The following is an 11,627-nucleotide window of genomic DNA, read 5'->3' as shown; positions in this document are numbered from 1 at the left end:
GCATACATACAATGCATTTGGAAGAGGTAAAAACAATGTAATCCTTATACAATTTTTAGTTACAAAAATTAGAATAAATATTTTTGTTTTAAAACTCGTTCACATATTGGTAACATAAGTAGAAATGACAATTACGTGGTGACATTATTTGAGTGGCAACGATAGAATATACTAGATTGAACATGGAATTATTTAGTAACAATTTCTGGTAACACTACGTTTGGAAAAGGTAAACAAACAACGCTTATGCAAAATTTTAATTATAAAAGTTAAAATAAATGTTGTTTTTACAGCTTTTTATCATCATGGCAAACATGTGGCCATCGCGCGGCTGCCCCGCTTGTCTCGTCTAGGATCTGCGCCGAATTGGAGCATCGTCTGTGCTTGCATTGTTGAATGAACAATGCAAGCGTATTGCACTTGCCCGTTGGTGATAGTGTGAGGCAGCAAGTCATCTGGCTGCTTGTAGTGGCCACCACTGCAGTGTGTGCAGTGGCATCGTGAAATGTGAGGCAGCGAGTCATCTGCCCCAGTTTGGTTGCTGCATGTGGTGGTGCGTGTAGTGATGTTGTGAGTATGTCGTTTGCGTCTGTGTGTAGGCTGTATTTGCTAACGTTGTCGTTCTTTTCTTCTAGGTCGCCATCTCTGAGAGTGAGCAAGCGTGCTGCACTTGCCCGTTGGTGGATTTGTGAGGCAGCAAGTCATCTGCCCCAGGTTAGTTGCTGCGTGGAGTGGTGCGTGCGGTGAGCATCGTAAGTATAATGTGTGTATCTTGGGAGTGGCTGCATTTTTGACGTTGTTGTTTATGTTCTAGGTCGCCGTCTGTGTGAGTGAGCTGGGCACTGTACCACAAGTGCTTCGTGGGACAGTGTAGATGCATCAGTTATGTTTGTGGTCTGTAATGGAGATTTAATTATTGAGCGAAATTTAATTTGTCTGTTTTTGTTTCAGAGTGAATCGCGGAAACAATTGCCGATGGCCTTTTTGTTGTCGAGCGAGAAGTGTGTTGCTCCATCTGTAGCCAAAATGTGAGAGCATCTAATTACGAGTGCGCATTAAATAGGCGCAATAAAACGATATCTTTTTTTTTTTTTATTTGCAGGTAACAGGACAATCGGAGATGACTGGAGAAATGCTTCTTTGGATGGCTGGAGTATTGGGTGCTAATAACCGCGCATACGAGAGTGGCAGTGCCACATTTTCTGTGCGATTATGGATTGATTGCAGCATACGTCTTGGATTCTGACACTTTTAAGGTAATTGGATTGGCTGTAGTTGTAGTATTGATTATCATCTTAATGTGGTTTTCTTTTCTTTTCATGCATGGATTCTTTTGTTTCATTTTGTTGCTGAGCGTCGCTGGCATTCCAGAATGCGATTTTAAAAGAGTCGCCATTCTGGTTGCCAGTACGAGATGCAATTGTGCAATTGGTTGGGGCTGGATTTGGATATCTTCTTTCTGGATTGCGCCTACTCATATTGTGTTTTGAAATCGTCTAGAAGATTTTGCAGCTCCATAGAGATGTCTGCACTTTCATCTGAGACCTGGTGCTGTACTGGTGATGTTTGTATTTGTTGAACGATTTTGTTTCCTTTGTGCATTGAAATAAAATCGGATATAATATTGAACAAATAATCGATTCTTTTTCCATCTTTCTGCACATCATTGTGTTTTGTTCAATGATTTTTGAAATAGAGCTATTTGCGAAGTCCATTTTTTCGTTTCTGGCGAGTTGGCAACGGTGGCAGGTGATGTTGGCTGTGGATTTGTTGCACATGGAGGATCAACAACTGGAAATTGCTTTTGCTCGAGGCGCAGCTTTTGTTGGAACTTTTAAGGTGCCTTTGTGCAGGATTTCGTGTTCTTTTATGGCCAGGCTTACGAGTTGCGCGCCCGTGCGCAATCTTGTAAGTGACTGTTGGAGCCTTTTTGAGTTGCCATTTGTTGTACTTTGTTGTTTTGTTGCATCATGCTGTGGCCTGTTGGGTGTGCTTGCTGCTGGTGATGTATTGGAACTGTTTTATGTTGCTGTTGGAGTGGTTGTTGCTTTTACTGTTTTGTTTATTGGCTTTTGGTAAGTATTTGTCAGCTGGAATCTGAGTACGGACATTGCTGCTGCTGCCACGTACAACTTCACTGAAGGTTTTATTGTTTTCCAGTGAAGTTTTCCAGTGAGTGGTTGCTTGGGCTGATGTGTTGAATTGTCGCCTTGGAGGCGGTTCATGTGGGTTTTGTGGGCGTGGTTTGTCGTTCTGCAAAATTGGCTGTTGCTTCTGCTCTGTGTTGACTCGGTAGGCCGTCATCTTTTGCCGTGCTTCCTTGAAAGCTGGGCAACCTTTGTAACTGCTGATGTGTGTTCCATCGCAGTTGATGCATTTGGGAGCTGTTTGCCTCAGTTTGGTGCAGGCAGTGGTGGCATGCGCGCCTGCGCATTTCATACATTTGAAAGGGCGTCGGCAATAATTTTGGTGTGTCCATAGGATTGACAACGGTGGCACTGTGCTGGATCGCGGGACTTGGCTTGCTTCTCGATGACTATTGATTGGTTACCCAGTTCTTTCATGTCAAGAATTCGCTCGTGGCTGCCGTCGGCAGCGGTGTCAATCTCCACTTCAAAAATATTTAATGGGTTTTGCGTGATTCGGTGTTTTAATACTCGTAAATAACGAGTATTGAAGCCCGCCTCAAGTAACTTCATTGTCAACCAATCACACGGAGTGGAGTGGTGAAGTTGTCGAATTATTATTCGAAACCCCTTTCGCTGCGGGGTTGGTGAGTGTGATGTTGACTACCGTCTTCTTCAAGTACCTTTAATACAGCCTTATATGTTGATAAGTCTTGGCATGTGATACGGAGTCCGCTACCTGCAGTTGTCTTTGTTTTAAAATTACCAACTCGTCTTTGTTGGAGTTTTTCCATCAGGGGCATAATTTCTGGGACGAATGGTAGTATTATTGGAGGGATTTTATGATTTGTTTGCTGTTGCTGATGTATCTCATCGCATTGTATTTGTTGCATGTGTATTTGTTGTTGCTCACTGTAATGCTGGTCGACTTGTCGCATGCTTGCTTTAAGGAATCTTTTAGCGAAGTTGCTTTTAAAATCTGGTGTTGTGATTTGTGGAAAGTCTATGCTGTCATCAGTATCATGTTCCATGTCATTGTTTTTCCTTTTGTATGGAGATTGTTGTCCATTTGGTGGGTTGTTTATAGTTTTTATTGGGAATGGCAGCTCAAGGAGCAGAGGGGGAACGCTGGTGAGCCAATTTTGACAATCTTCGTATTGCATGGGCTGCTTTTCGCAGGAGACGGAGTCATCTTAATGGTTGCAATCGAAGAGGGGGCGGGGCATAGCATTATTTTCCAGCGTAGTGGCAGACTCAGGAGAGCTGATAGTTATTGCTTTGGTATTGCTGTCATGCTCATTTATGCGTTGCTGCTTGGCAGAATTGCGTTCGTCAGATTCAGCTGCGCATGTATTGGTGTGCACAGAGACTCTCTCTGCTATTGTAATTTCTCTCTGCGCGCTATAGTGAGAGACAGAGACAGCGAGCGCTTTCTGTCCTTGCAGTCGTTCGGCATTACAGTATTTGCATTGGCTGTTTTGTTGTCGGCAGAAGGGGAAATTTTACTTTGTGTGTGTTCGTGAGTGGCAACGTTAGTCTGCTGCTGGTCTGTTTGCAAAATGTGAGTGTGTTCGTGTTCAATTTGTCTGTGTTTGTTTTGCATTAATAGCAGCGGCAGCCTTGCTGCGAAGGAGTGGCGGGGAAATATGCGCAGTTAAGTTTTCTTTTTGCATATTCTCTGATTTTTGGTGCCTTGTATTTTAGAGAAGTTGATGATGCTGTTGCTATGCCAGAAAAGTGCGCCCTTTTGGTGCTGGCGATCCTTTTTGGGCATGCGCTGCGGAGAGCGGCATCGTATGTTTGTCTCCTCTTTGGAGCAGATGTCTTAATAGGTATATATGGTTTTACCTTATTGGCCGTCGTCCGTGGCTTGGCGGATTTGGAGTCTGCATGGAGGGAGTCATTTGCGGCAATCCATGATTTAGGAGCTTCGTCATCCGTCGACTTGGTAGTGTCTCCTTGCGTCTTGGTGTCTTGTTGTTGTTGTTGTTGTTGGCGGGGCGTGGCTCAGGCGGCAGAAGCTGATTTTGGCTTCGTTGTCTGTGGTGTCGCTTGGCGAGATGTAGCACTGGTCATGATAGTAATCAGAGCCGGATGGAGGACGAGATCCATTGAAGGAATCTTCGCGTCCAGTAGACATTTTATTAACTTGCACTGACACTGATTTAATTTTTGTTGCTTTTGCTTTTTGTAATAAGAACACTTTTTTTAAAGTAATACTGTACCTTCAGCACGCAGACTGAAGGTTTATTTTATGTTTGTGGTTTTTATATTACAATTTTTCTGCAACTTCTAGGAATTATTTGAATTCAGAGTGATTGGCGGGCAAACTTAACAGTGAGCAATTTTAAAATGTAGTGGCAACGCTTAATATAAAATACTCCAGTTAACATAAATATTGAGTTACCAATTCTGGTTACATATGCGCAATAAATAGGAAGAGGTAAAACAATGCAATCCTTATACAATTTTTATTTACAAAAATTAGGACAATCGGAAATGACTGGAGAAATGACAATTAAATGGATGGCTGGAGTAGTGGCAACGCTAGAATATACTAGATTGAAACATGGAATTATTTAGCCACATTTTCTGTGCGATTATGGATTGATTGCAGCATACGTCTTGGATTCTGACACTTTTAAGGTAATTGGATTGGCTGTAGTTGTAGTATTGATTATCATCTTAATGTGGTTTTCGTTTCTTTTCATGCATGGATTCTTTTGTTTCATTTTGTTGCTGAGCGTCGCTGGCATTCCAGAATGCGATTTTAAAAGAGTCGCCATTCTGGTTGCCAGTACGAGATCAATTGCCAATTGGTTGGGGCTGGATTTGGATATCTTCTTTCTGGATTGCGCCTACTCATATTGTGTTTTGAAATCGTCTAGAAGATTTTGCAGCTCCATAGAGATGTCTGCACTTTCATCTGAGACCTGGTGCTGTACTGGTGATGTTTGTATTTGTTGAACGATTTTGTTTCCTTTGTGCATTGAAATAAAATCGGATATAATATTGAACAAATAATCGATTCTTTTTCCATCTTTCTGCACATCATTGTGTTTTGTTCAATGATTTTTGAAATAGAGCTATTTGCGAAGTCCATTTTTTCGTTTCTGGCGAGTTGGCAACGGTGGCAGGTGATGTTGGCTGTGGATTTGTTGCACATGGAGGATCAACAACTGGAAATTGCTTTTGCTCGAGGCGCAGCTTTTGTTGGAACTTTTAAGGTGCCTTTGTGCAGGATTTCGTGTTCTTTTATGGCCAGGCTTACGAGTTGCGCGCCCGTGCGCAATCTTGTAAGTGACTGTTGGAGCCTTTTTGAGTTGCCATTTGTTGTACTTTGTTGTTTTGTTGCATCATGCTGTGGCCTGTTGGGTGTGCTTGCTGCTGGTGATGTATTGGAACTGTTTTATGTTGCTGTTGGAGTGGTTGTTGCTTTTACTGTTTTGTTTATTGGCTTTTGGTAAGTATTTGTCAGCTGGAATCTGAGTACGGACATTGCTGCTGCTGCCACGTACAACTTCACTGAAGGTTTTATTGTTTTCCAGTGAAGTTTTCCAGTGAGTGGTTGCTTGGGCTGATGTGTTGAATTGTCGCCTTGGAGGCGGTTCATGTGGGTTTTGTGGGCGTGGTTTGTCGTTCTGCAAAATTGGCTGTTGCTTCTGCTCTGTGTTGACTCGGTAGGCCGTCATCTTTTGCCGTGCTTCCTTGAAAGCTGGGCAACCTTTGTAACTGCTGATGTGTGTTCCATCGCAGTTGATGCATTTGGGAGCTGTTTGCCTCAGTTTGGTGCAGGCAGTGGTGGCATGCGCGCCTGCGCATTTCATACATTTGAAAGGGCGTCGGCAATAATTTTTGGTGTGTCCATAGGATTGACAACGGTGGCACTGTGCTGGATCGCGGGACTTGGCTTGCTTCTCGATGACTATTGATTGGTTACCCAGTTCTTTCATGTCAAGAATTCGCTCGTGGCTGCCGTCGGCAGCGGTGTCAATCTCCACTTCAAAAATATTTAATGGGTTTTGCGTGATTCGGTGTTTTAATACTCGTAAATAACGAGTATTGAAGCCCGCCTCAAGTAACTTCATTGTCAACCAATCACACGGAGTGGAGTGGTGAAGTTGTCGAATTATTATTCGAAACCCCTTTCGCTGCGGGGTTGGTGAGTGTGATGTTGACTACCGTCTTCTTCAAGTACCTTTAATACAGCCTTATATGTTGATAAGTCTTGGCATGTGATACGGAGTCCGCTACCTGCAGTTGTCTTTGTTTTAAAATTACCAACTCGTCTTTGTTGGAGTTTTTCCATCAGGGGCATAATTTCTGGGACGAATGGTAGTATTATTGGAGGGATTTTATGATTTGTTTGCTGTTGCTGATGTATCTCATCGCATTGTATTTGTTGCATGTGTATTTGTTGTTGCTCACTGTAATGCTGGTCGACTTGTCGCATGCTTGCTTTAAGGAATCTTTTAGCGAAGTTGCTTTTAAAATCTGGTGTTGTGATTTGTGGAAAGTCTATGCTGTCATCAGTATCATGTTCCATGTCATTGTTTTTCCTTTTGTATGGAGATTGTTGTCCATTTGGTGGGTTGTTTATAGTTTTTATTGGGAATGGCAGCTCAAGGAGCAGAGGGGGAACGCTGGTGAGCCAATTTTTGACAATCTTCGTATTGCATGGGCTGCTTTTCGCAGGAGACGGAGTCATCTTAATGGTTGCAATCGAAGAGGGGGCGGGGCATAGCATTATTTTCCAGCGTAGTGGCAGACTCAGGAGAGCTGATAGTTATTGCTTTGGTATTGCTGTCATGCTCATTTATGCGTTGCTGCTTGGCAGAATTGCGTTCGTCAGATTCAGCTGCGCATGTATTGGTGTGCACAGAGACTCTCTCTGCTATTGTCGCTTTCTCTCTGCGCGCTATAGTGAGAGACAGAGACAGCGAGCGCTTTCTGTCCTTGCAGTCGTTCGGCATTACAGTATTTGCATTGGCTGTTTTGTTGTCGGCAGAAGGGGAAATTTTACTTTGTGTGTGTTCGTGAGTGATTGCGTTTGTCTGCTGCTGGTCTGTTTGCAAAAGTGTGAGTGTGTTCGTGTTCAATTTGTCTGTGTTTGTTTTGCATTAATAGCAGCGGCAGCCTTGCTGCGAAGGAGTGGCGGGGAAATATGCGCAGTTAAGTTTTCTTTTTGCATATTCTCTGATTTTTGGTGCCTTGTATTTTAGAGAAGTTGATGATGCTGTTGCTATGCCAGAAAAGTGCGCCCTTTTGTGCTGGCGATCCTTTTTGGGCATGCGCTGCGGAGAGCGGCATCGTATGTTTGTCTCCTTTTGGAGCAGATGTCTTAATAGGTATATATGGTTTTACCTTATTGGCCGTCGTCCGTGGCTTGGCGGATTTGGAGTCTGCATGGAGGGGGTGTCATTTGCGGCAATCCATGATTTAGGAGCTTCGTCATCCGTCGACTTGGTAGTGTCTCCTTGCAGTCTTGGTGTCTTGTTGTTGTTGTTGTTGTTGGCGGGGCGTGGCTCAGGCGGCAGAAGCTGATTTTGGCTTCGTTGTCTGTGGTGTCGCTTGGCGAGATGTAGCACTGGTCATGATAGTAATCAGAGCCGGATGGAGGACGAGATCCATTGAAGGAATCTTCGCGTCCAGTAGACATTTTATTAACTTGCACTGACACTGATTTAATTTTTGTTGCTTTTGCTTTTTATAATAAGAACACTTTTTTTTTTTTTGGTAATACTGACCCTTCAGCACGCAGACTGAAGGTTTATTTTTATTTTTCCTTTTTATATTACAATTTTTCTGCAACTTCTAGGAATTATTTGAATATTACAGATTGGCGGGCAAACTTAACAGTGAGCAATTTTAAAATGTAGTGGCAACGCTTATTATAAAATACTGGAGTTAACATAAATATTGAGTTACCAATTCTGGTTGCATACATACAATGCATTTGGAAGAGGTAAAAACAATGTAATCCTTATACAATTTTTAGTTACAAAAATTAGAATAAATATTTTTGTTTTAAAACTCGTTCACATATTGGTAACATAAGTAGAAATGACAATTACGTGGTGACATTATTTGAGTGGCAACGATAGAATATACTAGATTGAACATGGAATTATTTAGTAACAATTTCTGGTAACACTACGTTTGGAAAAGGTAAACAAACAACGCTTATGCAAAATTTTAATTATAAAAGTTAAAATAAATGTTGTTTTACAGCTTTTTATCATCATGGCAAACATGTGGCCATCGCGCGGCTGCCCGCTTGTCTCGTCTAGGATCTGCGCCGAATTGGAGCATCGTCTGTGCTTGCATTGTTGAATGAACAATGCAAGCGTATTGCACTTGCCCGTTGGTGATAGTGTGAGGCAGCAAGTCATCTGGCTGCTTGTAGTGGCCACCACTGCAGTGTGTGCAGTGGCATCGTGAAATGTGAGGCAGCGAGTCATCTGCCCCAGTTTGGTTGCTGCATGTGGTGGTGCGTGTAGTGATGTTGTGAGTATGTCGTTTGCGTCTGTGTGTAGGCTGTATTTGCTAACGTTGTCGTTCTTTTCTTCTAGGTCGCCATCTCTGAGAGTGAGCAAGCGTGCTGCACTTGCCCGTTGGTGGATTTGTGAGGCAGCAAGTCATCTGCCCCAGGTTAGTTGCTGCGTGGAGTGGTGCGTGCGGTGAGCATCGTAAGTATAATGTGTGTATCTTGGGAGTGGCTGCATTTTTGACGTTGTTGTTTATGTTCTAGGTCGCCGTCTGTGTGAGTGAGCTGGGCACTGTACCACAAGTGCTTCGTGGGACAGTGTAGATGCATCAGTTATGTTTGTGGTCTGTAATGGAGATTTAATTATTGAGCGAAATTTAATTTGTCTGTTTTTGTTTCAGAGTGAATCGCGGAAACAATTGCCGATGGCCTTTTTGTTGTCGAGCGAGAAGTGTGTTGCTCCATCTGTAGCCAAAATGTGAGAGCATCTAATTACGAGTGCGCATTAAATAGGCGCAATAAAACGATATCTTTTTTTCTTTTTATTTGCAGGTAACAGGACAATCGGAGATGACTGGAGAAATGCTTCTTTGGATGGCTGGAGTATTGGGTGCTAATAACCGCGCATACGAGAGTGGCAGTGCCACATTTTCTGTGCGATTATGGATTGATTGCAGCATACGTCTTGGATTCTGACACTTTTAAGGTAATTGGATTGGCTGTAGTTGTAGTATTGATTATCATCTTAATGTGGTTTTCTTTTCTTTTCATGCATGGATTCTTTTGTTTCATTTTGTTGCTGAGCGTCGCTGGCATTCCAGAATGCGATTTTAAAAGAGTCGCCATTCTGGTTGCCAGTACGAGATGCAATTGTGCAATTGGTTGGGGCTGGATTTGGATATCTTCTTTCTGGATTGCGCCTACTCATATTGTGTTTTGAAATCGTCTAGAAGATTTTGCAGCTCCATAGAGATGTCTGCACTTTCATCTGAGACCTGGTGCTGTACTGGTGATGTTTGTATTTGTTGAACGATTTTGTTTCCTTTGTGCATTGAAATAAAATCGGATATAATATTGAACAAATAATCGATTCTTTTTCCATCTTTCTGCACATCATTGTGTTTTGTTCAATGATTTTTGAAATAGAGCTATTTGCGAAGTCCATTTTTTCGTTTCTGGCGAGTTTTTAATGGTAATACTGACCCTTCAGCACGCAGACTGAAGGTTTATTTTTATTTTTTGCCTTTTTGTATATTACAATTTTTCTGCAACTTCTAGGAATTATTTGAATATTACAGATTGGCGGGCAAACTTAACAGTGAGCAATTTTAAAATGTAGTGGCAACGCTTATTATAAAATACTGGAGTTAACATAAATATTGAGTTACCAATTCTGGTTGCATACATACAATGCATTTGGAAGAGGTAAAACAATGTAATCCTTATACAATTTTTAGTTACAAAAATTAGAATAAATATTTTTGTTTTAAAACTCGTTCACATATTGGTAACATAAGTAGAAATGACAATTACGTGGTGACATTATTTGAGTGGCAACGATAGAATATACTAGATTGAACATGGAATTATTTAGTAACAATTTCTGGTAACACTACGTTTGGAAAAGGTAAACAAACAACGCTTATGCAAAATTTTAATTATAAAAGTTAAAATAAATGTTGTTTTTACAGCTTTTTTATCATCATGGCAAACATGTGGCCATCGCGCGGCTGCCCCGCTTGTCTCGTCTAGGATCTGCGCCGAATTGAGAGCATCGTCTGTGCTTGCATTGTTGAATGAACAATGCAAGCGTATTGCACTTGCCCGTTGGTGATAGTGTGAGGCAGCAAGTCATCTGGCTGCTTGTAGTGGCCACCACTGCAGTGTGTGCAGTGGCATCGTGAAATGTGAGGCAGCGAGTCATCTGCCCCAGTTTGGTTGCTGCATGTGGTGGTGCGTGTAGTGATGTTGTGAGTATGTCGTTTGCGTCTGTGTGTAGGCTGTATTTGCTAACGTTGTCGTTCTTTTCTTCTAGGTCGCCATCTCTGAGAGTGAGCAAGCGTGCTGCACTTGCCCGTTGGTGGATTTGTGAGGCAGCAAGTCATCTGCCCCAGGTTAGTTGCTGCGTGGAGTGGTGCGTGCGGTGAGCATCGTAAGTATAATGTGTGTATCTTGGGAGTGGCTGCATTTTTGACGTTGTTGTTTATGTTCTAGGTCGCCGTCTGTGTGAGTGAGCTGGGCACTGTACCACAAGTGCTTCGTGGGACAGTGTAGATGCATCAGTTATGTTTGTGGTCTGTAATGGAGATTTAATTATTGAGCGAAATTTAATTTGTCTGTTTTTGTTTCAGAGTGAATCGCGGAAACAATTGCCGATGGCCTTTTGTTGTCGAGCGAGAAGTGTGTTGCTCCATCTGTAGCCAAAATGTGAGAGCATCTAATTACGAGTGCGCATTAAATAGGCGCAATAAAACGATATCTTTTTTCTTTTTATTTGCAGGTAACAGGACAATCGGAGATGACTGGAGAAATGCTTCTTTGGATGGCTGGAGTATTGGGTGCTAATAACCGCGCATACGAGAGTGGCAGTGCCACATTTTCTGTGCGATTATGGATTGATTGCAGCATACGTCTTGGATTCTGACACTTTTAAGGTAATTGGATTGGCTGTAGTTGTAGTATTGATTATCATCTTAATGTGGTTTTCTTTTCTTTTCATGCATGGATTCTTTTGTTTCATTTTGTTGCTGAGCGTCGCTGGCATTCCAGAATGCGATTTTAAAAGAGTCGCCATTCTGGTTTGTCGTTCTGCAAAATTGGCTGTTGCTTCTGCTCTGTGTTGACTCGGTAGGCCGTCATCTTTTGCCGTGCTTCCTTGAAAGCTGGGCAACCTTTGTAACTGCTGATGTGTGTTCCATCGCAGTTGATGCATTTGGGAGCTGTTTGCCTTCAGTTTGGTGCAGGCAGTGGTGGCGTGCGCGCCTGCGCATTTCATACATTTGAAAGGGCGTCGG

The 11,627-nt window shown here is 42.5% G+C and overlaps 3 long non-coding RNA genes across 6 annotated transcripts; all 3 read left to right on the top strand.

Moving 5' to 3' along the window:
* The first annotated feature begins 300 nt into the window (after positions 1 to 300).
* LOC132798045 (uncharacterized) lies at positions 301 to 1,638 on the top strand. Of its 2 annotated transcripts, none has more exons than XR_009633879.1 (5): positions 301 to 570; positions 636 to 752; positions 815 to 894; positions 952 to 1,028; positions 1,103 to 1,638. It is a non-coding gene; the product is annotated as an uncharacterized LOC132798045 (long non-coding RNA). The 2 variants fall into 2 exon arrangements; XR_009633880.1 differs by having other exon boundaries at positions 301 to 574.
* A 6,766-nt stretch (positions 1,639 to 8,404) lies between these two features.
* On the top strand, positions 8,405 to 9,701 carry LOC132798048 (uncharacterized). 2 transcript variants are annotated; one of them, XR_009633885.1, is made up of 5 exons: positions 8,405 to 8,633; positions 8,699 to 8,815; positions 8,878 to 8,957; positions 9,015 to 9,091; positions 9,166 to 9,701. It is a non-coding gene; the product is annotated as an uncharacterized LOC132798048 (long non-coding RNA). The 2 variants fall into 2 exon arrangements; XR_009633886.1 differs by having other exon boundaries at positions 8,405 to 8,637.
* A 201-nt stretch (positions 9,702 to 9,902) lies between these two features.
* Positions 9,903 to 11,003, top strand: LOC132798040 (uncharacterized). 2 transcript variants are annotated; one of them, XR_009633870.1, is made up of 6 exons: positions 9,903 to 10,038; positions 10,134 to 10,240; positions 10,305 to 10,587; positions 10,649 to 10,765; positions 10,828 to 10,907; positions 10,965 to 11,003. It is a non-coding gene; the product is annotated as an uncharacterized LOC132798040 (long non-coding RNA). The 2 variants fall into 2 exon arrangements; XR_009633869.1 differs by having other exon boundaries at positions 9,910 to 10,038; positions 10,305 to 10,583.
* Positions 11,004 to 11,627: the final 624 nt, after the last annotated feature.

The sequence above is a fragment of the Drosophila nasuta genome, unplaced genomic scaffold, assembly GCF_023558535.2.
Source record: "Drosophila nasuta strain 15112-1781.00 unplaced genomic scaffold, ASM2355853v1 ctg72_pilon, whole genome shotgun sequence".
Lineage (NCBI taxonomy): Eukaryota > Metazoa > Arthropoda > Insecta > Diptera > Drosophilidae > Drosophila > Drosophila nasuta.
Note: the sequence above shows the minus strand (reverse complement) of the source record. Positions and strands in the feature narration are given on the sequence as shown.